General features: G+C 45.5%; 2 long non-coding RNA genes across 3 annotated transcripts; one reads left to right on the top strand and one right to left on the bottom strand.

The window, feature by feature from the left end:
* Positions 1–1598: 1598 nt before the first annotated feature.
* LOC115322018 lies at positions 1599–15124 on the top strand. Of its 2 annotated transcripts, XR_005717909.2 has the most exons (3): positions 1599–1717; positions 2025–2107; positions 14930–15124. It is a non-coding gene; the product is annotated as an uncharacterized LOC115322018 (long non-coding RNA). The 2 variants fall into 2 exon arrangements; XR_003918914.3 differs by lacking the exon at positions 1599–1717 and having other exon boundaries at positions 1865–2107.
* LOC120849340 lies at positions 2022–5956 on the bottom strand. Its single transcript, XR_005717910.1, has 2 exons — positions 5813–5956; positions 2022–2174 (listed from the first exon to the last, which is right to left on the bottom strand). It is a non-coding gene; the product is annotated as an uncharacterized LOC120849340 (long non-coding RNA).
* Positions 15125–25033: the final 9909 nt, after the last annotated feature.

Below are 25033 nucleotides of genomic sequence, written 5' to 3'. Positions count from 1 at the left end.
CGTGATTATGGAAAAAAAAAAATATATATATATATATATATATATATAGGTAATATCACAATACATCGATAGACTAATAAAACTGTGCATGGCTTTTGATCAATGCCGCTCAACCTGAACACGAACCAGTGAAGCGTGTGCATGCAAAGCAAGACAAGTGGTACTAGGGTCCTTCTCCAACTCTGAAATGCCTCGAACACAAAAGTGTTCAAGGCGTCGCGCTCTCGGCTTCTAGCATAGGCTGCGGCCCATCCTTAGGTGAAACGGATTATAGCCTGGGGTCTTCAGGTGCAGCACGCAGTAGTGATTACACGAACGTAAGCCGATTCTGGTTCTCCGTGTAGCGTGGTGCCAGTCAGCAGTCGTGCTGCACTGGCCGGCAGGATACTACGACATGTTGACCCTCTGGATGACTGCCGCCGTCGCGGCGCTCGTGCCGCTCAACCGCTGGTGCTGGCCAGAGTGCCGCGACGGCAGAAATCGCGTCGCTCTAGGGCCAAAACCGCTGCATGTGAAACACGCTTTACGTCCCCACTACCGCGCAGCGTGCACAACTCTCGGGAAATTCCTGCGTTAGTCAAGCATACCGCACGAAGCGATGGCGTTGGTCACCATCCGATTAAACTGGAAAACGCAAAGCGCCGTGACACAGCCAGCCATTCAGTATCCCAAAATGTGTCGTCTCTGAGGCCACTGTATCCGTTTCTCTCATCTCCCACTTTTTTGTCGCTTTGTTATTAGACACGGGATCTCACCCTGCTTCAGTGCAGTGACCGTCACTCCCCTCCTTGCCACCCGAAAGCCGTCATTCATTGTAGTTTTGCCTTCCTTTCTTTCTTTTCCTGCTCTTCTTCAGAGCCCTTTCCTCCTTCCCCGGTGATCGGGCAGAGAGTCAAGAGGCCCAACGAGTCAAAAGGTCCAATAACGGATCTTTTGACTCGTTGGATCTTTTGACTCGCCAAACACGAGTCAAGAGATCCAATGTGGGTCAAGAGGTCCAACGAGTCAAGAGATCCAACGAGTCGAAAGATCCACGGCGAGTCAAGAGGTCCAACGAGTCAAAAGGTCCAACGAGTCAGAAGATCCAATAATGGATCTTTTGACGCGTTGGATCTTTTGACTCGTTGGACCTCTTGACTCAGAATCCGGACTAATGCCTCGTCTTATCTCTATTTTCCCCGTCGCCTTTCCTTCCCATGTTATAATCACCTTATTATCTTTGTAAATGTTCTAACAACTAACCTCAACTGCTGCTGTTCAAACCTAACACTGCTACCGCATAGTCACTTCGAATCAACCGTCATGCTCAGTGTGGCGCCACCTATCTTATTTATTAGGCAGTGTCTGCGTCGACCCGGACTACGCAACGCCCAGCGTTAGGTAGACCCAGAATTCTGATTGGCTATTAAGAAAAGGTCACGTGTCTATATAAATTGAGTGAATTATTTTGTTAAGTTTATTTATATAAATTTTAAATTAGTAGAAATGAAATTATATTAGATATATTAAATGCATTTTGAGATAATTATTATATGCAATGTCACGTGTTACATTTGATGAGAAGCGGGAGAAGCCCTCCGTTTCCCGCGTTTTGACCGTTGTTTAACTTTTCGGCTCCTGGTGTTCCTGCAATCTTCGCAAGTCCACCTCCATTTGTCGTGAATCCCCGTTTCTGAGCGTTGATTTTCCCTTCTTGGTGTCTTGTTGATTTTTTTACGTATGTATTTCTTTCGCGAGATTCCGATTGCCTGTGTATTTAGCCCAAAACTGGGTGTACCACGTGCTTTGATATCTGGGGGTTCCGTGACTGGGGCAACTGGGATTTCTTGTGGAAAGACCTTCGGCATTAACCAGACGCGGCTGTCGAGATTCAGTCGATTCGTTCTTTTTGCGGCGATTAAGCGTCTGTTCGTCATGACTGCTGGATTGACGGTCATCCTCCCGAGGCAAAGCAGCCCGCGGTGGACGTGCCGAGGTTCTGCGGGAAAGAACAAGGATGACCGGGAGACCAACACTTTCTGCAGGAGCCACAAGGCAGGCCATGGTTTCATCGAACAGCCGGGAGTGGAGCGGGATGCTGAAGGATAGCGGCGCTCACTTCAGTGAGGTCAGTCGATATGTTGAAGTTTATTTCTTCATCTGTCATTTGATTACTGCAGCACACCAGCCTCGTTCTGAAAATAAGGATGCAGGGGTAAACGTTTGGCAAGCAGAGGCAGTTTGTGTGCTATATAGATCAACATGAAATATTTGCAGTGGTATGCTCATAGGTTTAGCCTCTTGTCCAGTTAAGACCATAACATGCTCTGCATGCTGACATTGTTATTACATCTTTCTTATGTTGACAGCTATTTTGCTTAACATACTCTTTGTGCCATCCCTACGAAGGCCCCAACAGAAGGGTGGGCCAGGTAATGGGCGAAGTCACATAGATCACTTTCCCCAAGCCCTTAATCATATGACTAACAAGCCTACCTTCATAATTTTGTGCTCGAACCACAGTTTGCTCTTGCAACAGCGGCCACAGGGCAACCGTTGCCAACTGCACCACCTTAAAGCCCCTTTATGTTTCAAAAGTAGCGCAAGGTGCGCCGATGCACGAGGTACGTGCTACGTGTAGCCCTTGGGAAGATCATGGCAGCACAGCGCAGCACTGAGCTAAATTTCAGCCGCCATGTTCTTCCCAGAAGGTGGTGCCCGGCACAAGTCTTGAGCATTTCCACAACAATGAATGGTGCCGCTTTTCCCAGGATAGAAAGGCTTTACACCACCTACGAGCCATCGGAGCCAATCCAAGGCCCTGTGAGTGTTAAAGGGACACTGACAGGGTATTTATGCTCGCCGAGGTTTTTAGTTGTACGTGACATATGAGAGCTCAACTACCCAGAACAGAATTTGCGGCTCGAAAATCGGTTTCTTTCCGCCCGAAAACCGCCGATCAAGAACTGGCCAGTTCGAGTCTCGCTCACTCTCTTTTTCGCGGTCACGGGCCATTTTCTAAGGTATCGATGCGACCACCAAATTTAATCAAAGTCGTGGGTCACTGAAGGCACACACTCAATATTAAAAATAGAAACAAATATGAAACCCATTTTTTGTGGCTTCTAAAAAGCTGTAAATACGTTGATTGAAAAAAAAGTTCCACAGACAACCGGAAGCATTCTGTGCGTTCGTCGTTTCGCGTATCGTGGGACTCGCGGGGACAGCGATGGCAGCGGACGACGGGCGTGGGACCTCTATTTCAGAACTGTCGTTCGTTTTACCGGCGGATTCTGTCTACCGTTAAAAGAGAAATTTGGGACTGATCAAAAGAATCGGTATTCATCCCGTACGACACGCCCGGCTACCAAGCCTATTTGCACGAAGACGTCACCGAGCCGTCGCTCCCTTCTCGGGGCTGAAGACATCGCTCGCGCAAACGTCAAGCACGACGTGTCTACTTCGAGTTGAATATGCACGCGTGTGATTTCTTTACTAGGTGCGAATGTCCCCAAAGCGTGCTGCTTCCCGACTTCGACCCGGGAGTGCTTTTGGAGGGAAAGAGATCCACCAAAAAATAGATGCCCCAGTAGCTCAGTGGCAAAGACGTCCGGTTCACACACGGTAGGACCGGGTTCGATCCCCCGTGAAACTTCATTATTTTTTTTTCCAAACATTTTCTGATGTTTATATACCTTTTTCTTTTTCTTTTTTTACAATCATCACTGAAGAAACAAACAAAAAAATAACAAACAAATGTTGTGGACGATACTTCGCTGAATTAAATTGTATGGGATTTCCGTTTTGACACCTGCGAACCCAATGTAATCACTTTCCACAAAATGCAGGGAGCATATAAATCAGGTAGCGTCCGCTTTCCGAGGTGCCCGTATCTGTTCTACAGGAATTGCAGCCAGCCATTGGTCCCGATCCCGTTGATCTTTCGGAAACTCTGTCACACAATGCCACTTTTTTTCGGATGCAGGACATGTGAGCCAGCTCTTCACGCAACATCTTGGGTGTATTCTTTTCGGAGCCTATCATGGAAATTCACCACGGGCACTCACTACTCATCTCCAACTCTTCAATGTACAAAACAATTCATCTTGAGTACAGAACAACGAGCGGAACAAACATAACTGCAAAAGAATCGCACGCCGCATGTCGTGTCGTCTGCTACGGAGAGGAGAAAAAAAAAAAAAAAACGCACGGTCGGGTGTAGCCACGTGACTTCCGCCCCTCACTCTCTTCTCTCCACTTCTCCGACCTCCGTCGGGTTTCGGTTTCGGTTTCGAGCAGTTGCGTCTTTTGGCTTTATTAAAAAAATACGCTACTCTGTGGCAAAATATTAATTGGGTAGTCCCCCGACACCATAATAAAGCGCCTGGCAAAAAATGAAAAAAAAAAATTTGGGGGTGTCAGTGTCCCTTTAAGGCTGATCCACACATACAGCGGAGCGCTCAGTTAGGGCTTCATGAGCGCTGGAAGCAGCGTTTGGTTGTTGCTTTAGCAGCGCAGTGTAAGCGCGCTCCTTGTGCCGTGCTTGCTGCTGCGAAGCAACGCATGCACGGCGATTCCGTTGTTATTTTTCCCTTGGCATTGAAAGAAGAGGAAGTAAAAGAGCCGCTCTCCAAGCAAAGGGTCGGGCAAACGATTCAGAGTCATGGACTCTGAGCAACTAATTGATTGGGTACGACCTTATCACTGTCTATTCAACATGCGTGATCCTGATTTCAGAGAGACGCAGTTAAAAAATAATCACCTTCTAAAGAGCTCTGTGTCCCGGTCCCTCGGCCTGGGATTGAGGTTCACCGGATACCCATCGATATCTCGGTGGCGAAAGATTTCGTGCACTCAGAAGGCTCTTCTGGGCGTTAAGTCGTCCACACACATATGCACTAATTGCGTATGTAAGGGCATTTGTCGCCTTTCTATTTCAGCATCCCACATGTCCGTCATGGTACTGTTGCACACCCAACCACAGGAACCTGAACATCAGTACACGTGCTAATCTGCAGCAATAACGGTCATACAAGGAGCGCTACTAAAGCGCTGATTGCGCGCTATATTAGAACTAAGTCACGCGCAAGGAAGCACCACATGAGCGCTCTTTGGAGCACTCACGTAGCGCTAACTTAACGGTCCGCTGTATGTGTGACCAGGCCTTTACTTGACCTTGAAGAGGGTGACATGCGTAGAGCATATCAAGTGCTACGTTCGCAGAGCTGGGTTGGCTGAGGCGGCTTGGAGCATCCGCTGCGGTGGGACGTGATGTGAAACAGAATGTAGACCTGTTGCAAAAATACACATTGATGCTATAGTTGTTGAAATAGGGGAAGTACTCTCACTGTCAGTGGACGATTTTGCAAATGTGGGTGCTACCAGTAAGCACTGCAGAGAATGGACCTTTGCCTGTTTTCCGGTTCGAGAGTACAAAATGCATGTGTTGCTAGGCTAGATGGGAACAAGGCTGCCATTTTGCTTGAAGCAAGGGCTCTGTGCAATTCCCAGTGGCAATGCCAAAGCGCTGTGTTGCGTTCAGATGACGGCATCGGCACCAGCCGGGGGAGGGGACGAGTTTTTTTTCGGTTTTCTTCCGAGAAATTGAATCTTGATGGAAGAGCGGCGTGAATTCGCATGGTTATAATGTACTAGATTCTAGTACACCATAGCACGGTGAAGAAGACTGACTTGTCAGGCCCTACAAAGGCTTGGGAGGCAAATAAGCGTACCCGACTACTGTAAACAACTTAATTGTTCGCAAATTTCTTGACTTAAAAATTTCTGCAAAAAACGCATCCCACCAATATATGGTAAAGAATATATAGCTCACCACTCCTCGCAAAATTTTCTGCGCATGAAATATTCTCCAAATTTGCGAAATATTGAGGCCGCAAAAATAAAGTTGTTCACAGTATGTGGAGCTAACTAGTCGTGGGTCAATAACATTAACGGCACTTTAGAAAAGCACTTCAGAAAGTTGCACGATTGTTACAATGATGTTTTTAAGACAAGAAAAGCATAGCTATAGACCCTTTCAGGCAACATTTCATGGGCGCCGGCATATTGACGTCACGTGACCCTGCCGCCATAGCCGACCTTCAGTTTCTCACCGTTCCCCCGCGTTGTGTGCTGCACAGGCCACTACCGGAGCTTTCTTTTCGTGTTCTTTCACGTTCCGTGTTGAAATTGTGTGTCTTTTCGATATTTCGGGCTTTTGTCTAATCATTTGATATCTATATTTCAACACAGCTCTTGTATTTTCGTATTTATGAAATGGAATCGGACAGCGAATGGATCGACGATAAAAGATTATGATTTCAGAGACCATATAAGTTCATCCCGTTCTGGCGTTTTTCTCGCTAATAAAGGGCAGTCTACACTATTGCGACATATGCAAATTTCAACTGACGCAGTAAGGCTATCCAGTCGTGCTTCCCGCTGCATGTGCACACTTGTTTCTGTAAAGATGACCAGCATGTAAGCGATTTAGCTTGCGACGAGATGAACGGTGGCGACGACAAGAGTCAGCGGCGAGCGACGGAGATTTCTTACTGTCGCTTGTCGTGTTACTCGGTTTTTGGGTTTCTAGAAAACGTCGTTCACCGTCCTGGTCGCTTGCTTCGTCGTTTCCTTGCGGTTCGCCTCGTCACACGACTGACCCAGCGACAGCGAAGCGGGTCACCGTCGCTTGTCTCATTGCTTGGCAAATCGCTTGCATGCAGTTTATACTTAAAATCGAGGCACCAATGGTTCAACGTTGTGTGCTTGTAAATTAATTGAGTATAAACCACATGTAAGCGCTTTGGCGAGCAACGGCGACCCGCTTCGCTGTCGCTCGGTCAGTCGCACGACGAGGCAAACCGCATGGAAGCGACGGCGAAGCGACCAAGACGGTGAGCGACGTTTTCTAGAAATCCCGAAAACCGAGCGATGCAACGGGCAACCGTGAGAAATCTCCGTCACTCGTCTCGTCGCACGCTAAATTGTTTACATGCGGGTCGGCTTTACGGAAACGAGAGGAAACAAACATAGTTGCAATGCTACCCGGTCGAAGTCTTCTCGCTTGACCGCTTGTGTCAAAGCAGTCATCTTCGAAGTGCGCCGAACAAGGGACGTCAGTATTCTTGCGCAACCAACCATCCCCCCGCCGAACAGCATGCTCCCTCGCAGCATGCAAAGTATTGTCTTTAGGAAACCGGCAACGTGCAAACATGTTTAATGTTTTATTTTTTCGTTAAAATGCGTTTAATCATCTAGCTTTCTCCCGTGAGCTTGTTTGTTTGTTTATTGCGGGGTGTCGGGAAGGGGGGGGGGGGGGAGCTAGGAGAAATGTGGGCCTCCGTACAGGGGCAAGTCGCTACCTAGCTTTTGGGGAATGGGAGGAATAGAGAGGAGAGAGAGAGAGAAAAAGAAAAGAAAGAATGATTGAGGCGTTTGAACGGGGCGTTGAATCGTTAGCTGACAGACGAGTAGCGTGACTGAATAGCCCCGTTTAAACGGGCATCCATACTTTGTGGAGGAATCAGATCTGGCACAATTGATTAGTGCGTAAATACGCTAGAGCCGGCTTGCAAGTCCACTTTCGCGCAGATAAGCCAGGAGAGCACAAAAGGCCTTCTCGGCTACTCCTTGAGTCCCGTTTGGATTTAGAAGGTCTTCAAGATTGGAGTGGGAGAGGCCGGCCGTCGCATACCGCTGAATCAGAAGCTTCCGATGCTGGTCGTGGCTTGGGCATAGAAGAGCGTGCGCTGTGTCTTCAGGGTCACTGCAAGATGGACAGTATGGGTCTGACTTGCGGTCGTACATGTGAAGGCGTTTGGAAGTATACGCACATCCAGCTCGAAGCCTGTGCAGCAAGGATCTCCCGTGAGCCTGCTCACATGCAGTAGTAAGCTATTGGCCTCGGGATCGACCTAGAGGTGGCGCTGCTGTCGTGCTATCATCATTATCAAAGCGGGGATGGAAGCATTGCTGTCCCATAGGCTGTCCACGTTCGCGTGCGAAACGGTGTAAATTCTTGCATTTATTTTGTTGCACAGTAGCGGTGGGAAAACAGTTTTAGCGAAAAGTGGTGCGGTACCGTTCGGTGCATCAGTAAAGATTGAATTGTCTTACCAGCGTGCGGCTTAAGTATAAATAACCATGTGTGTGGATGAGTCGTCTGCCCTAGGGAGACGTTGGGAAGCATGGCTCACTACGACAGATGCCTGTCTTTGGGTAAACTGCACTATTTATGTTAAAAATTTCTTTCTTTTAAAATAGTTCTATCGGTTCACGAGCGTGGGAATTTAACAAAATAATTAATTGTGACCCGGATAACATAATATGGGTACTGTGGACTGTGAAATGGCAGGTTCTATGCATTTTTGTTCTTGCAATTTTGAGCTTTTTCATTAATATAAATATTTAGCATGAAGAGAAGCTAGTGCTGTATCAGAAATTACCGTGCCATTGAGTTCTGCTGCAGCCTGTTGTCCTTTTCTGTGCCATGGTGTGGGTAAGCTTTTCGGAGTCGGAACGATTTTACTACGTTGCGATAAGGAGAGAGTGCCTCTTCTAGTTAACGATCCGGAAACTGATCGTTGGCAGGACAACTGAAGCAAGTGAAACAAAATATTCTAATATATCTGCCGCGATGGGAACAAACGGGTGTAACCAAGCAAGGCAGTAGCGTGCGTGCTATTAGATGCTTTTCTCGGTAGTGTGGGTTCACCCGCTTCAATTTTCTCGGTGAGGGTTGTGGATGTCAAAAAGCCAATATTATAAATTTCTGACTAAATAATCTTCTATTTAAACATAGTAGACACTGCAACTTCACCAAATGACCCGCACCACGACGTCGCCGGCATCGGCCGCAGCGACAGTCTTTTACTGATGAGGGCTAGGGACTCACGAGACTTTGCGATCACCCTCTGCCCTCACCTAACGCATATTGGGACTGGGCAGTACATTGATTAACCTTCGGATTATTCGAGTGATGCTTTAATTGTGATACTTTGTTTTGCCGTTTAATTGGAATCTTGTGCTAAAGGAAGTCATGAAAAAGTGAAAAATGCCTACTCTATAGACCGTTCCATTAGGGTCATAGCAAAGAGGGTAATAGAGAGAAAAAAATGCCCTCCCCCTCTCACCCTCTGTCATCTGCTCCGCCGAGTGGGCTGTACCTAGCATCCGGCTGGCGTACAAACTCTGTTTAAAATCGCGTCATTTTGGGAATTTCAAGCGCAGATGCGCAGAGTTTGGTATGCCAGATCTCGTGTAATACTATGCTAGATAAAAAGACTAACAGGGTCCAACTGCGTTACCTGCGTGCAAATAAAAAGAAATAGTGAAAACTGTGTCAGATTTGCCGGTCTCTACGGCAAAAAGTGAATCCGGTGGCTGTACCTTTTTTACTATTCAAAGTTCGTACTGGTGTAGGCCTTTAGCGATCATGAGTGAGGTCCAAAATAATAAATAGAAACATGCTCTCGTGCCGCAATAAACACAGTAGCTGAGCGTAGTACTGCCGGCTGACTCAACTGCTATTTAAGTAACGGAAAAAAAGATATGCTAGTTGATCACTTATTGAAATAGAACAACAGAGAGCTATAGGCTGATTTTGGAGCAGCCATAACTATTCTAAGAACGCGGACCACTCCACAACGGCAGCCACGAGCGAGAGTTCGATGTTCCGTACAGCCCGCCGGTACAGCGCAAAGATGGAAAATAACAACCTCCCGGTTTGTCGTCTGCTAGTGGAGTCGGGCGCGTGCCCTCTCTCGTTTTACCCCACCAAACCCGCTGAATTTTCCGGATGTATGGAGAGGGCACCGCTGTCAAACAAAATGGTGCCGCCCAGAGAGCACTAAATGGAATGGTCTATATTTCTGACATTTTATTTCTTTTATGACGCAGGCTTGCACGGTAAATCACTTCAGTATGCATGTGATTGTCATAGAGGGTGATTATACTGTTTAAATAATAACTTAAAAATTACTGCACATTAAAAGGCTTCCCGTGTTTATATTTCTGTAGGCGTCACAACGTGAAGTTTAAAATGGGAATGCAATATGCCATTTCTGACATACTAAAAATACTAAACAAGGTGTAGTTTTATTGTCTTTCATGCATAATGACCGGTGAAAAATGGACTAACAAATTTATCAATTGATTTGTGTATTAAACGGTAGCGATCAGTAGGATTAATTTTTAATCAAACCACAGCTCCAATCAACATTCAATGTTTTATGAAACCTATGGTTTGTGTGAGATACCAAAAATATATGGGACCAGCTGTCGTATACAAACCACAACAGTAAGATTATGGAAGCATCCGACTTAATAATAATCGCTTTGCTGAATTTCCGTGCATGTGAAATGATACTTCATAACTAGGGTTCTGCGTTTTCGGTGTTGTTGTTGTTGTTGTTGTTGTTGTTTTTTCTAGAAATTGGGGGAATTTTTTTTTTTTTTGGGGGGGGGGGGGGGGTCCATTTCTTTTACAGATTCACTGTTTTTTGTGTGAATTGGTGTAGTCATAACCAATTTAAACAAAAACCACGGAATCTGCAGGAAAACATTAAACCCCGAAATAAAGTACCCTCGATTTCGAGAAGAAAAAAACACAGAAAATGCGGAACCCTAACCATAGCCTTGAGTAGGAAGAAACGACAGCAATAACAAGAAGCGTTGAATGAGGAGGGCTCAGCTCAGCCGGGAACGGACTTGCATCACCAAGATCCGAAATTCGGTTGTGTGTATGTTTATACAGCCTAGAGCTTGGTATGCCTCAAAGGGCGACGAGTCTCCCAGCTGTAGATGAGCAATTTAGCGAGTGCAGTACAACCGCTAGCTTGGGGTAACGTGCACCACCCAGTAGTGATACACCAGGCACGTAGCCAGTGGGAAGGGGGCCCATGGGGCTTGGGTTCCCCCCTCCCCGAAATCTTCCATTTTGCTGGGGTCTCCCCTCCCCCTCATACAGCATTTTGTAATGGGCGGCCGCTGACTTTCCTTCTTCATCAGAGTGGAAAGGCTGAAAGTTTTAAATTCGCACCGAACCTGAGTGCACTGAACGTAGTAACTTAATGAAACTTTTCTTTTATTTGAATCTCGCTTTATTCTAAAAGTTATAGGCAAATTCAAATTACAAAAACAAGCAAAAAAACACCTCCTTTATGACGTCTTTCGTCGCTTGAGTGGCCGTGAACTAGAGGAGGGGTAGCGAGCTCAGCGAGCGCTCACCGCTGCTGCACTCCGCGTCAACGGCTCGAGAGGACACCACTAAAGCATGTTCTGGATAGGCTATATGAAGCGGGCAGCCAGGGCTGCTCGCATTGCATTTGCTGCGAGATTAAACACTAATTTGGTATGACACTTCATTGGCCACGAACGACAGCAAACACGGGATAAAGATCAGTTCAGTAGAGCAGCCACTTCACGCTGCCATACTTCCAAACCAGCTCCGAAGGCCTTCGGAACCGGTCGGATCCTTGACCGCAACGGCGCCGGGTACATTCGAGACCTTTCTACGCTCACCGCTATTCGCGACTCCAGCGACCTATAGGGGGCGCCACCACCGAACAAACATGGCGGCTGAGTCCAGGTCGCGTCGGCTCGGCCGGGCCTCCTGAACAGGTGGCGCGTTCAATTTAACAGATTTCTTTTTGTTTAATGCCCAATTTTATAGCTATTTGAACTGAGACGGTGAAGTGTAGCCGGTGCACATAAACTCGCAGAGCATAGTTTGGTTTTCCCGGTGTTTTTTGTTCTTTTCATGTCAAACTGTCGTTTCGGAGATTTCCTTCAAAACCGAAACCATATGGGCTCTGGAGAGTCGGTAATATACTAATCAGTTTTGATCATCTAAGAAAAGCGGCAATGACCGCAGAATTTTTCCGCCGACAGTAATTTTCAGCCAACTCACATGCCTCGACCATCCGACTAATCTGTCCGCGAAATCGAGCTTTTGTGCGCATCCGCGTTTAAGAAACAGCTCCAGTCGTCTCCTCGGTCAACAGCACAGGCTGCAGGAAAATTACGACAATTAAGCAGCGCTTTTTGAGCCAAGGATCATGTTAACCTTCCGGCACCCCACTAAATAGCTGATACTCGTATTTCAATTCAGGTTTTAGTAGTAATCGAGGAATCATTTTGACGAGCGGGTATGTATTATATTACGTACTATGGGGGTCCCACTAAAGCGGTATTAGTATATTCTTCGGGTTGAAATATGAGCTTAGTTGACTAGCTATTAGGTGAACTGCTGAATAAAAGTATATTTGACAGACAGAGAGATACTACTTAAACTTAGCCAAATAGTTCTAACCAGCAGCACGGAGACAAACTGAAGAGAATCTTCACTGGAGTTCACGCAGAACCTCTCCGCATTGAACTTTGCTTTGCATCCTGAACGGAGAAAGTAAGTATTTTTTGTGGCCGGTCAACCTGAGCAATGTAGACATATATTGCTGCTGACTTCGACGGAGGTATAATATAAATATTGGAGGCGCGATAGATCAAAATGCCGTAACAGCTTCTAACGTTGCGAGACGCGTACCCCACCTTTTGAAAACAGAAAATTTCCGTCATTCTTCATTTGCAGCGAGCAAGTTTTTCTGAATCAAGTAATTGCGAAATCAGCCCAACTCTTTCAGAGTGGTCCAGAGGCATTTTCGACGGAAAGCAGCCAAGATGAATAGCCAACGCACCGACCGGCGTGGGTGGCTCAAACTTGAAGCTAATCGAACACAACCAAACTGAAGAAAAGCAGCTATCGAACCTTCCCAAAGCACGCGACCGTGTGTTGCGGAGTAAACGGGCTTTCAAACACGTGATGGAAGGAAACAATCTACTGAGGCTTCACCACACTAATGAACACTCAGGCAAACTTAAGACATTTTCGGACCTTTGTAAAATTACACTTTTCGCCATCGCGCCGACAACACGTGCCCGCGAAAGGCACAAGAGACGCGGAGGGGCGCGGAGCGACCTGGACCGGCTGGTTCCCGGTTTTCCCGCTTGGTGGCGTCCGTTTTGCTGGAGTCGCGAATACTCTGTTTCACCTTATGATGTACCGCAGGAAAGGCTACAAGTACGAGCTCTTTGCTCTGAAGCACATCTCGGCGGCACAAGCTCTTGTGACTTAATTAAGAGTGGCTGCCAACACTATGAGCTTGCGCTTTTAAAAAGTAGCTTTTAGCGGCTCTGACCAGTATTAAGGCCAGGACCAAACACAACACTTTCAGCACCACGGGTCGCCTTTGTGGGTAGAGAAGGTGTCCACGTCGTCCGGTTAAAATATGACGCATTGATATTTAGTTATTCTCTCCGTGCCCGCTGGCTTGCCCGAACACCAAGAGATGTGGAAACCGCAAAAAAGGTAGATGCTGAAATATGATTGCAGGGCCCCTTTAATGATACCTGCAATTTTACATAACGGCTAGATGACGGGACAATCAATCAAATGCTTGGCGAAATCCAAAAATACATCTATCTGTCCCCTACTATCAATGCACTGGCTGCAATCGTGAAAAACGTCAATAATCCATGTTGTTTTTGTTTTTTTACATGAGGTAGTTTTATGTTATTTTTGTGTCAACTTCAGCTTGTGCGCCTTTGTGTCTAATATCTGCAAGATAATATATGTGAAGCAAAATGTATTAGTGAAAAGCACAGTTTTCTGACCAGTAATGTTATAAACTACTCTGGCATACCACTGCTAAAGGGTCAATTGCAGTGCCAGTTTACCTTTTTATAGTAGAGTGAATATTTATAACAAAAATGAGCAGGTTTTCAGTGACATTTCTAATACAAAAAAATCTACAACAGTGGTTTGTGATTATGATCAAAAATGCTTTGAGCACTATTTTTATGTGAACTAATCAATACTTAATGCTTTCGCTCGGTACGAAAGCATGCAGTTGCTATTCTTAAAGGGGCACTGACACATCAAAATCATATTTTTTTTTATTATCCGAAACGATTGAAAACGATGCCGGGACATTACCCTCAAAATTTGAAATTTGGGAATTCAGTATTTGTGAAGTGAAGAAACAATTTCCAAATGCCGCATTCGAAGTTCCCGCGCGATCGGCGCCGTTGCCTTGACGTCAAAAAATGCAGAGACCTGAGAGTCGACTTTCTTTCACCACCCCCTGCTGTTGCCATGGCAACCCAAAGCGAGGAGGAAAGGAGTGAGCGGCGGCGTTGCGGCGAACCGGTTTTGAGCGGTGTCGCCTGTTTTCCGTTGGAGGATACAAATCCAGGAGACAGCACCACAACGAACTCCCAATTTTTGGTATTTCAAAAAGAAGGGCCGTAGTGCGTTCGCAATTGCGTTAAAAAACATGTTTTAGGATTGCCGTAATTAAATGTTATAGAGATGTCGCCTACAAACCTTCTAAATTTCCTGATTTTTGACGTCACCGATCAAAAGAAGCGAGGAGGCGAGAGGCGGGAAAATCAAACGCCAAAAATAAAAAGGCGCGCGCGCGCGGAAAATTTTTTTTTCGCGATGCGGTTTTTTTTGCGTGTCTATGACTGCAACTTGCATCGTTTTAGACAATAAAAATAAATACGACCTTTGGGGTGTCAGTGCCCCTTTAATGTTCATAAGATGACGTTGCCAGCATGATCAACACATGCGTTTAAACCTGGGTTACAAATGATGCGACGGGTTAAATATTTGTAAGAATTTCCTTTCCTTCCACTTCAAAATTAGGGATGACCTATATTCGAATATGTTTTTACTCTCAACAATTTTGATTACTTGTTGAATGTTCAAACTAACTTGTAAAGCTCCTTGCTGTCGATTCGCTTTGTTTAGGGGATCGTTATCCAAGAGTTATTGTTTTTAAAAGTAGTAACACACTCCTTAGTGCACTGAAGTGGTGTATGTCTGTTCCACGTGGTCTAAAATTGATGGTTACGGTGCTTGTACTGTGACAATTCTTTTCTCTTGCAGCCCAGCTTGAACCCCACCATTGGCGTCCTGGGCACCACTCTGAATAAGCTGCTTCAGTTGTGACTTGTAGCACAAAGTTTCTGTCACCCAGTTCATCGTCATCTCTGAACCAAAGCATTGGTCCTGCCTGCTAGTCACCACTTGAATGAAGGTTGGAATGGTGCAGTGTGTTTGTGTAAATAAACTGTTGAAGTTTTGACAGTATTTTTGTTTTTGTAGGTAATGAGAATTATTTACTTTGAAAGATCCCATCCATCCATCCATCTATAATCCTTCATGCCATAAAGTATGTACTATTCCCAAAGTAAAATTTGACAGTCTGGCAGCTGCCGCTGGCCTGGAAAATTGTGAGGGCTCACGCCTGTAAACTACATGTATTGTTTTGTGAACCTCCTCCGACTCCCTTGTGTACCTGAGAACTTAGGAGGTCAGTTTTAAGTCGAAGGGGGATAGCCTATTTTTATTTACAAGGAAACTTTTGTACTTGCATATGCATTATGACCCATAGAGGCTGAACTCCATGGGACGAATATGCTGTGAAAAATCTAATTTTGCCCGGTGGCTTTTGTTCTGCGCATGGAATTGGCACAGTGGCTGCTACGTCCCGTGCAAAGTGAGTATGTTGTAGGGCGACATTCTTCAGTTATTCGTCTCATGGGACTGGGAGGACTAAGGTTTTCATGTTCCAGTATAATAACAATAGTTATGTTCAACAGATGTATGTTTGAAAAGTAAACATTTTGGCAAAATTGTGCCTGGTTAGGTGAGTATTAATAAAAAGCTGCAGGTATGCTAACCAGCTGTGTTCAAATAGCCCAACGTATCGGGGCCTACTTGTTCACGGGTGACTTATTTGGCTGGGAGTTTGTCTTTCTCTTCTTGTCGCTGCCTTTAAATCTCTCCTTTTTGTGACACTTAGAAGCCCGTGAATTAACTGCTTGGGAAGGTTCGGGTTCTTTGTATGCTGAATATGCCATGACTCAAGAGTAATTTTTTCCAGGTCCGAGAGGAACTGAAAAAACAACTTTTTATAGTTGTAGCTTATTCAGCATACAAAGAACAACCAGAACAGGTCGATCGGTACCATCCCAAGCAGTTATATCCACGGGCTTTAGGGTGCAACAAAACGAGGAGAATGATTTAAATGGCAGCGACAAGGAGGGTAGAAATACAAACTCCCAGCCAAATAAGTTGCCCGTGAACAAGCAGGCCACAAAACGTTGGGCTATATAAGCACAGTTGGTTAGAGTACCTGCAGCTTCTTTTATTAGCAGATGTATGTTTAAAAAAATCAAAATACATATAGCTTAGGCTTCACAGCACATGCCAAGGCTATTAGGTACTTAAAAGGAAAACAAGGATGAAAATAGAAAAGGTGTGAAATGGCCAACTCAAGATCGAGTTTTAAAAAAATTGGATACAAATATTGCACTTTTCCTTTTTTTTTTTTAAGTATGGCTTTCCACCAGTGTTAATTCAGCCTTTATTTCTCTCTCGGCAAGTACTAGGCAAGATACAAGTTCTCACAATGCTGCCTCTTTGATTGTGTGCAAAGGCTAAAGCGATCAAAACATTTTCCAAATTAAGTTATGCAGTTTTGCACCGTTTCCTACTTCGTTGCTTAATTAGGTAATTATATTTCGCTGATTTTACACACTTGTCGCCCTCAATAAAATTAACACTGACCTAAGTCGGGGAGGAAAATAAAACCGGACACCCTTCGTGCTATTGGTTTTAGTTGGTACATACTGTTGGCAATCGGGTCATCTGAACACGGAAAAACGGGACACGAAGGAAAGAACTGGACAAACAGCGGTCCATTTGTCCAGTCATTTCCTTCGTGTTAGCTGACCCGATTGCCAACCCTACGTGCCTGCATAATTACAAGGGAGCTTCTCCCTTGGCGGGCAAGCACTGCGGGAAAGTAGCAGGGAGAGGGGCTCCTCCGTTATTGTCCCAATCCCGCTGTTAAATAAACAAAAAAAGTGTGCGTGTAACTGCAATTCTTTTTTTTTTTTTAATGTTTCTTGCTTGAGTTGGTGAGTTTAGTAATTAGGAAAATCAGAAAGCTCTCATACAGCGGCCGTGCACCAGGTAGTCGGGCTTCTCTCCGGCGCGACGGGGAAAGTACGCTCAAGGGAACCATGGAACGTTTTTCTTCGTTTTAAATAATGCAGACTCGACGTAATCGCTGGTGTGGATAATGCATAAGACGCTTTTGTTTCTAACTTTATCATTCTTGCAGAATCCAAACGCTGAAAAAAGGGCACAAAAAACTGAAATTTCATGTCGGATTTTATTTTCAGTGCATCAATCATCCGATATCGCGGTAATTGTTAAGTATACTTCGGGTGTCGAAAAAGGGCCCTCGTATATTTTTCGAGCTGAAATATGCATTCATATAGAACAAACGTTTTAAACTAACCAGTTAGAAAATATTTCTCGTCCGTGTTTTTAAGATAGGCCCAAATTCACCAATTATTTAGGTAATCTTTCCTTGTATATAATTTTTTTTGTTGTAGTTGTAGGGTATGTTGTTGTTACCCTCCGCGCGCCCTTAACTTATTGAGACCGGAGTGGCTAACGGCTGCATCGACTTTATATATATATATATATATGCCCATTTCTGACTCTTGTCCAATCGCCGGCTAGCTGAACAAAGCGACATGTCCGTCGTCCCAAAATTAATCTACTCCGTTTGACCTTACGATGGGCCGCAGCTGGATTGACTGGGATCACTCGTAGCGTATGCTATGCTCTATGTCAACAGTATGCACTCATTTTCACCGAAAACCAACGCGTCTAAAGAGAACTTACAACCCTTCCACGCTTTCTAGAAAGGTGAAGATGACATGAATTTCAGTCAATTAAGAAATATTTGCTTTGTTATCTGCGGAAGTTGGCACAAATTCTACTATACAATGCAGCACACGTACATAGATATACGTATATATATATATATATATATATATATATATTACACAATATCACAACGCAGTGCCAGCAATTTTTTGCGGCTTATACGCGGGGCCATGGGCTAAAGGTGCCTCTCCGGTAAATATAATCGATTTTGCAGTATTACATAAGCTTTCGTCTGTAACAAAAATTTAAACTACGCTTGCGTGACTCATTTGTCGAAACAGGAAAATTGTCTAAACAGTTCTTCGGGGAAAAACAGGAGACTCCAATGAAAACAATATTTGTTGTTTGCTATACTTTGATGGAATGCATTTATATGGTTTTCACACGGCCATACACCACTTTTGGGCCGTGCCAAGGCGCCCCGAATTCCACTCCCTCTCCTCCCATTCTACTCCTTACCCTGTCTTGCGTAAAAGCAACTTTTTTTTTTTTTTTTTTTGATTTCAGTAAAACACTTGAGATTAGGTGAAGATATGCAAGGCCGTCACGAATCACACACACTTCAGCTAAAGCAGAAACATAATACAAATGGCACTTTGGACAAAAACTCATCAACGTTTTATTATGATTATTTACTATCTGGAACGTGTTATGGGGAGTAATCACTGGCGGCCATAGCTATGTGCGCGACTGCTGAGCGCGTGCTGACGGCGAGCTTCCACAGTTATTTTGATACGTGCACTCCGCACCATCAAGATTGCCGATCTTATCAGCCTATTAATGTGAGCTCTTTCTGAGCATGCGCTCTAGATATCGCCCTCAAACATGGCGTCCAGTGAATACCCTGTACTGCCTATACTGATAAGGCGAGTGCGTTCAGCGTGTGTACCGTATATGTTGCCATGCTACTTGATGCTGGAGTAATTTGGCACGTGCTTCATCATGAAAGAATTGGTACATTACAGTGTTGTAGTAGTATACGTAATGTACATAGGCGCATGACGGCTGCGGTCAGACGTATTTACAAACTACACAGCCTGTACTCAATCCCAAAAAGATCTGCAGTGCTGATCTTTGCGATCACGAGCGCGTGGTTTTGAAGTGTCTTTGACGCGCGAGATTCTGCTGAGCTATGGTCACACGCGTGTGCCGTTTTTACTGCAGACATTTGTGAGACGGAGTAGAGTAGTGACCATAATCCTCTGGCTCCAAATTGTTTTGAGTTTTGACAACTTTAGATTTAGATAACAGATCACCAATTTTTTATCATTTTGTATACACCGTGCACATTTCTTTTCCTTGCAGTTCGCACACCGTTTGGCATGCACATGTAATATATTTGTCTAGAATATTTCTATATTTATAATGTATATATTATTGTAGATACTATGTTCATAGTACCGCTTACCTGTCACAGGCAAACTAAAACCTTCAGCGTCAGCACCCTCTCCTGATGCATCCTTTCGTTTATACGGTACAGCGGGACCTGTCCTTGCCTGAATCGGAATTGGGCTGTCACGCTGTATCACCCAACGCGCAGCTTTACACTATAGTATGTGCGTATTCGTTGCCCCGGTATGAAGGGACGCGCCATCCCCATTTTAGCGTTCGCGCCCATGGCAGGTGCTTTGCACTTTCCAACGCGGCGAACATGCACGTGCTGAGGTGGTGCCATTCTCTCTGTTCGTGTCCATGCTTACCAAGGCAACAAACACGTGTTTGCTGGGTTGTGAATTTGTAGATAACATCTCCAGTGCTGACAGATCAGCGCGGGTGCGAGTGTGGTTTTGAAAAGTGTCTTTTGTAAATTGTGCGCGATTTCTCGTGTAAACAAAATAATTCGGATGAGCTGAGGTCACTGGACAGGCTGAACTAGCCTCATACACTTGTGGCATAAACTTTTTGGTTCTATGTTATCTGTTCTTGTGGTATATTGTCAAAGCTAGCGTAGCTCCAATGTGCAGCAGCCCCGCACTGCTGCGAGAGCACGTGGCTTTGTCTATTACATTTCATTCGCATATGCGTTCGCGCAACTATCTGTGATGGAGTTGGAGCACTGTGGAAGCTAAGCTAGCTTTGACAACGTAGTTCAAAGGAGACGCTGCAGTCCCGCCCTGCTATACTCTGTTTCATACTTAGTGTGCAACGCTCTCAAAGCTACTGGCGCGAGCATGGGGCTTGACCTCGTTGATCATTTGCACGTGTTCTCGCGCAGACAAAACCATAGATGAAGCCACGCGCTCGCGCCAGTAGCTTTGACAGTGTTGCACGCTAAGTATGAAACAGAGTATAGCACTGTTGCAAGAAGTATATGTGGCCACGTGGCTTCGTCTTGCGTCTTATTTGCACGCGCTCTTGTGCAAAGGAGGCGCCGTAGCAACACTCTATTTGCTCGCGCAAGTAGAGTGTTGCTACGTTTGTTGCACGTCTCAGCCACTTGCTCGCGCAAGTAGCTTTGACAGCTTTGTTTGAAGGTTTGTGTTTTTCCGTCCTTTTCTTTTCCCTTGCTGGCGCAGTCGGGGAACGGTCAGGGCATGGTGTGCCCCCGGGGAGTGGGGGGGATCTGAGACCGAGTGGGCTAGCGCACACCAGCTCGAAGCACGTGGAGCGAAAGCTCGCGCTGCAGAACCCAGGGATCCTTGGTTCAATCCCCACCCCTGCCCGTTTCGAGCGGGATGAGCATCGTACCGGCTTGCGGTCGTGTATCACTACTGTGTGGTGCACGTACACGTTAAAGACCCCAGGCTAGCAAACGTACTGCACTGGCTAAATTGCTTATCTACAGTGGGTTACAATGTCGCCATGTTCTGGCAGGCTAAACTCGTCCACTATAAACAACTAACAACTAATTTGTTTGGTTTCCTGTCCCTGGGGAAGCTACGCTGGCTACGCCGCTACGTTCGCCTTGATAGCGTGGCGGGCGTGGCACGCTGACACTTCCAGCGCCCACTTGAGCTCTAGCGGTAGTTTGAAGCAACTATGCGTTGCTAGGAGGCGTTGGTTGTGTTTGTTGCTTGTAGGGAGGCTGTAGTGAGGGTGGGCGCAACTCAAAACCTGGAGAGCGTTTGCAATTTAATGGCGGCGCCTGAGGGAGAGGATTCAAGAAAGGATATGCGCCAGTGTTGCCTGCACGAGAGCAGGCGCCCGCTCTGTTGCAACTCTGTTGCTCCATGCGCCTTTCCTCCTCTCGCCTCCCATTGCAAGCAACGAGCGCCTTGGCGCAGCCTCTCTCGCTTCCTTCTCGCTCCGAGAATTGCAAACGTCGAGCGGAGAAAGCAAAGTTGCCAGACAAGCAGCAACGTCCAAGGTGGCGGGATTTACCATTTTTCGCGTTAAAAAAATACTTAACCTATCGCAACAAAACTGGTGGCTATGGAAAAGTAATCATTTATACCTTGTGTAAATTATTCAAGCACCTTAATGGGCTTTTATGACCCGAGTTAGGAAAGAAAACGACCCTTTGCCCCATTGACTCCCAGCAAAATTTAGCAATTAAATGGCGTCCATGTCCCGTGATCGCCGATCTAGCAGTTGCACCCACCCTCACTTGAGCCTCCCTAGTTGCTTGAAGCGATTTCAAGATGGCCGAAACTGAGTCGCGGGATAGTCGATGCAACGTTTCAAAGTGGTGCTTACCGGTGTTACAATGTCACTCTAGCACAGCCTCGGCGGGATCAGCGAGAGCGGGACATTGTGGGACAGGCAGGTCGGTTTCATCACCGCTATCATGATTTGAAAATGCTGCCGGCATGCAGCAACCATCTTGTTCGAAGACTTCGTCGTGAGGTGCGAGTACTTGTGAAGTTAGCACCGAATAGCGCAGCGTAATTCATAGCTTCAACACGGCAAACAGAACTGGTATCTCGTGTGTTTCCTTCGTACTGTGAAGGTTAGGAATTACGCAGCACTATGAGCTTTGAACCACTATTCGCACACCCTATTTCTCGTGGTTTTGCCCACAGATCTTTGCTGCACCCCGCTCGTGACGTCCACAGAAGGGCAGAGACGGTGTGTGTATATGTGCGTGTCCTTTTTACGCGCCGCCTTCCTCCTTGTGTGTCTCAGGTTTGACTATGTTAACAAGTGCGACTTAGAGCACCGCAGCGGAAAAGTGCTTAGGAGAAAAAGGTAATTAAAATAGTAGCAGTCAGCCCGTTAGAATATGGTCTTTGAGTGTACAGTATAAACCCCGATGCGTCTAACCTATTTTAGACTGTCCGAAAAAATAAGTTTCCCAACGTTGTGTGCTGCGATTTGCTACAGAGGGGCATTAAGTCACTTTATCATGATCACGTGTAACGCAGCAACAGTGTATTGTAATGACTAGGTTTATTGCTACTGAATGAAACCACTAGGTCACGTTGCTCAAGAAAAAAAATATAAACTTGCGAAAGCAGATGTGGCATGTTGATCATAAACAATATAAGAAAATATCGCGAAACAGTACTTCTCTTCCACTTGACTTTGGCAAAAAGTCATCTGTGATAACCCTGTCGCTCACCCTTTACTTCTTTAACATAATTTAAGAAGAAAAAAACCGAGACTGGGGCTGTTTCAAATCTTACCAAAATGGATTCGAGTTACTCTGGCAGATCGTATCACGTGACAGCACAGATTGAAAAACGCTGGACGCCGGTAGGTTTTAGAACGCCAAGGGTACGAAACCCTTACCCTGGAGTAGGATCGAGTAAATTTTGGAACACGGCCTTTGTTTCACCTTATGATGTACCGCAGGAAAGGCTACAAGCGCGAGCTCCTTGCTCTAGGGCACATCTCGGCGGCACAAGCTCTCGTGCGTTAAGAGCAGCTCCCAACGCTATGAGCTCACGCTTCTTGCCTTCTCTGGGGTACAACATAAGGTGAAACGGAGTATAGGTGGTGCAAGTTTGGAGTGAAAATAAATGCGACTTGGTCAATGAGCTTCCTAAATCAAGGAGGTAGTATAGCAATTTTAGATGACCGAGCACATACGTCTTGACTGAGGCTAAGACGGCTCAATGCCTAAGAAAGTGGATCAGCACCCATGGTTAACAGCCAAGAGGCGAAGCGTGCCGAGGCACAGTAGACTAGGGCTCGCCCAGTCATGGGGTTGGCCCAAACAGGAAGCGGCGGGGAGCCGCAGAAGTGATCTTAGAATATTTGTTAATTCTTTCCGTTTTTCATTGCTCACATTTGAAAAAATCTTCGATGATTCCCTACGTCTGTTGGGCGTAATCTCGTATCACACAATTCAGCTTTTTTGCTCTTCAGTTTGGCCAAGGATGGAATTTGCATAAATTGTTTGGAATTCAATAAGTGTAAGTCGAACACTTAAAGGGGCCCTGCGGCCTGCCAGAACTTTTTGACTGGTTTTTAATTTGCACCGAACCTGAGCGCACTGAACGTAGTTACTTAATAAAACTTTTCTCGAATTTTGCATTATTTTAAAAGTTATAGGCAAATTAAAATTACAAAAACAAGCAAAAAATAACCTCCCCTTATGACGTCCTCGGTCCTGGCTTGAGTGGCCGTGAACTAGAGGAGGGGTAGTGAGCTCAGCGGGCGCTTACGGCTGCTGCGCTCCGTGTTGACGGCTCGAGAGGGCGCCACTAAAGCACGTGCTGGATTGGCTGGATGAAGCGAGCGGCCAGGGCGGCTCGCATTGCATTTGCTGCGCGATTAAACACTAATTCGGCATGACACTCCATTGGCCACAAATGACAGCAAACACGGGATAAAGCGGGAGCCACTTCGCGCTACCAAACTGCCAAACCGCAAGTCACAACTGCTCACCGAAGGCCTTCGGAATGCTCGGAACCGGTCGGATCCTCGAGCTGGTATATGACCGCAGCGCCGCCGCGTACATCCGGGAACTTTCCACTCTCGCCGTTCGTTGATGCCTCATCCCGCTACCCCTTTCTAGTATGTGCAGTCTTTTCCACCGCTGGGTGGCGGGTATGTCGATGGGTCATTTTTTGTTTCCATGCTTTATAAACTGAATTCGTTTCTTTTCTGATCTAAAATACTGAACAGAAACTACTTTTATACATAATTGAAACGGTTCGCACCACTTATATTTTGTATTTCGACTAGTAAAAAAGCTTTTAGCAGCTCTGACCAGTAGTAAGGCCAGAACCAAAAACCTCTTGATGTCGTCACATATAGAGCGCTTTCGGCACCGTGGGTCGCCCCCTTAGATGGAGGAGGTTTTCGCGTCGTCCGGTTAAAATATGATGCACTGATATTTAGTTACTCTCTCCGTGCCCGCTGGCTTGCCCGAACCCCAAGAGACGTGGAAACCGCAAAAAAGGTAGACACTTGAATATGATTGCAGGGCCCCTTTAAGTTGGAATATGTCCAGTGACGATTTGTCAGGGCCATGTATGATTGCCATATTGGACAACAATTTTATTATGGTTATTCACATCTTTTGGTAACTTTCGCCTCTTTCCATACGGTGACTGCTTTGTGATATGGTTTCTTTACAAATTGATTAATGCTGTAATTCTCTTATTTATAGAATACCGCACATCCGCCCGTTCCACATTAAGCGCCCATATCCAAATTTCTAAGATAGAAAAAATATGCACAGTACATTTATATGTAAAATTGATGACCGGACAAGTTCCCATCCCCCATTTTTTCGCGTTTATCTCTAAATTTTGAGTGGGCGCTTTCCTGGTATTTTACGGTACATAGCAAGATTTTATTCAATGTTCCTTAATGTCAAACCAGGCTTAGGCCACCTTTTCATTCTTGTAATTTGCATTGTGACACTCCTTTGTCTAGGATTCAGCAGGCATATAATAATTATGACAATACATACCTTGACTTATCTGCTCCTTTTTCAATGTAAAAGAAAAAAAAATTATGTATGCTAATTAGGATGTGACAATGTTGGTTTTCTTTTTATTGGATGGGTTGAGTGTACCCCATTAGGTCTAATAGTTGCCTGGAAACGCACAATAAAACCATGATTGATTGATAGCATGAATACACTTTTTGTCGGTAGACTGCAGCATTTTAAGCTGTAGTCTACTGAGAACATGTGCAAGATGCAGGAAGACCTCAGTTGTCGAGACCCTTTAGTGGAAAGAAATGACTGTGGATGTAGAAGACAAAATAAACAGTCACTTTGGCTTTGCAAAATTGTCATGATATTGTGGAGCAATATTTTTATTTCCATTGCAGAGATTAGTACATGTTCTGCCTCGTAAAACCAGTGCACCGATTTTACAATGTTCCGTATGCGAAAATGCTATC

The sequence above is a fragment of the Ixodes scapularis genome, unplaced genomic scaffold (genome assembly GCF_016920785.2).
Source record: "Ixodes scapularis isolate PalLabHiFi unplaced genomic scaffold, ASM1692078v2 PGA_scaffold5__190_contigs__length_132052651, whole genome shotgun sequence".
Classification (NCBI taxonomy): Eukaryota; Metazoa; Arthropoda; class Arachnida; order Ixodida; family Ixodidae; genus Ixodes; species Ixodes scapularis.
The sequence above is the reverse complement of the archived record's forward strand: the minus strand, read 5'-3'. Positions and strand labels throughout refer to the sequence as shown.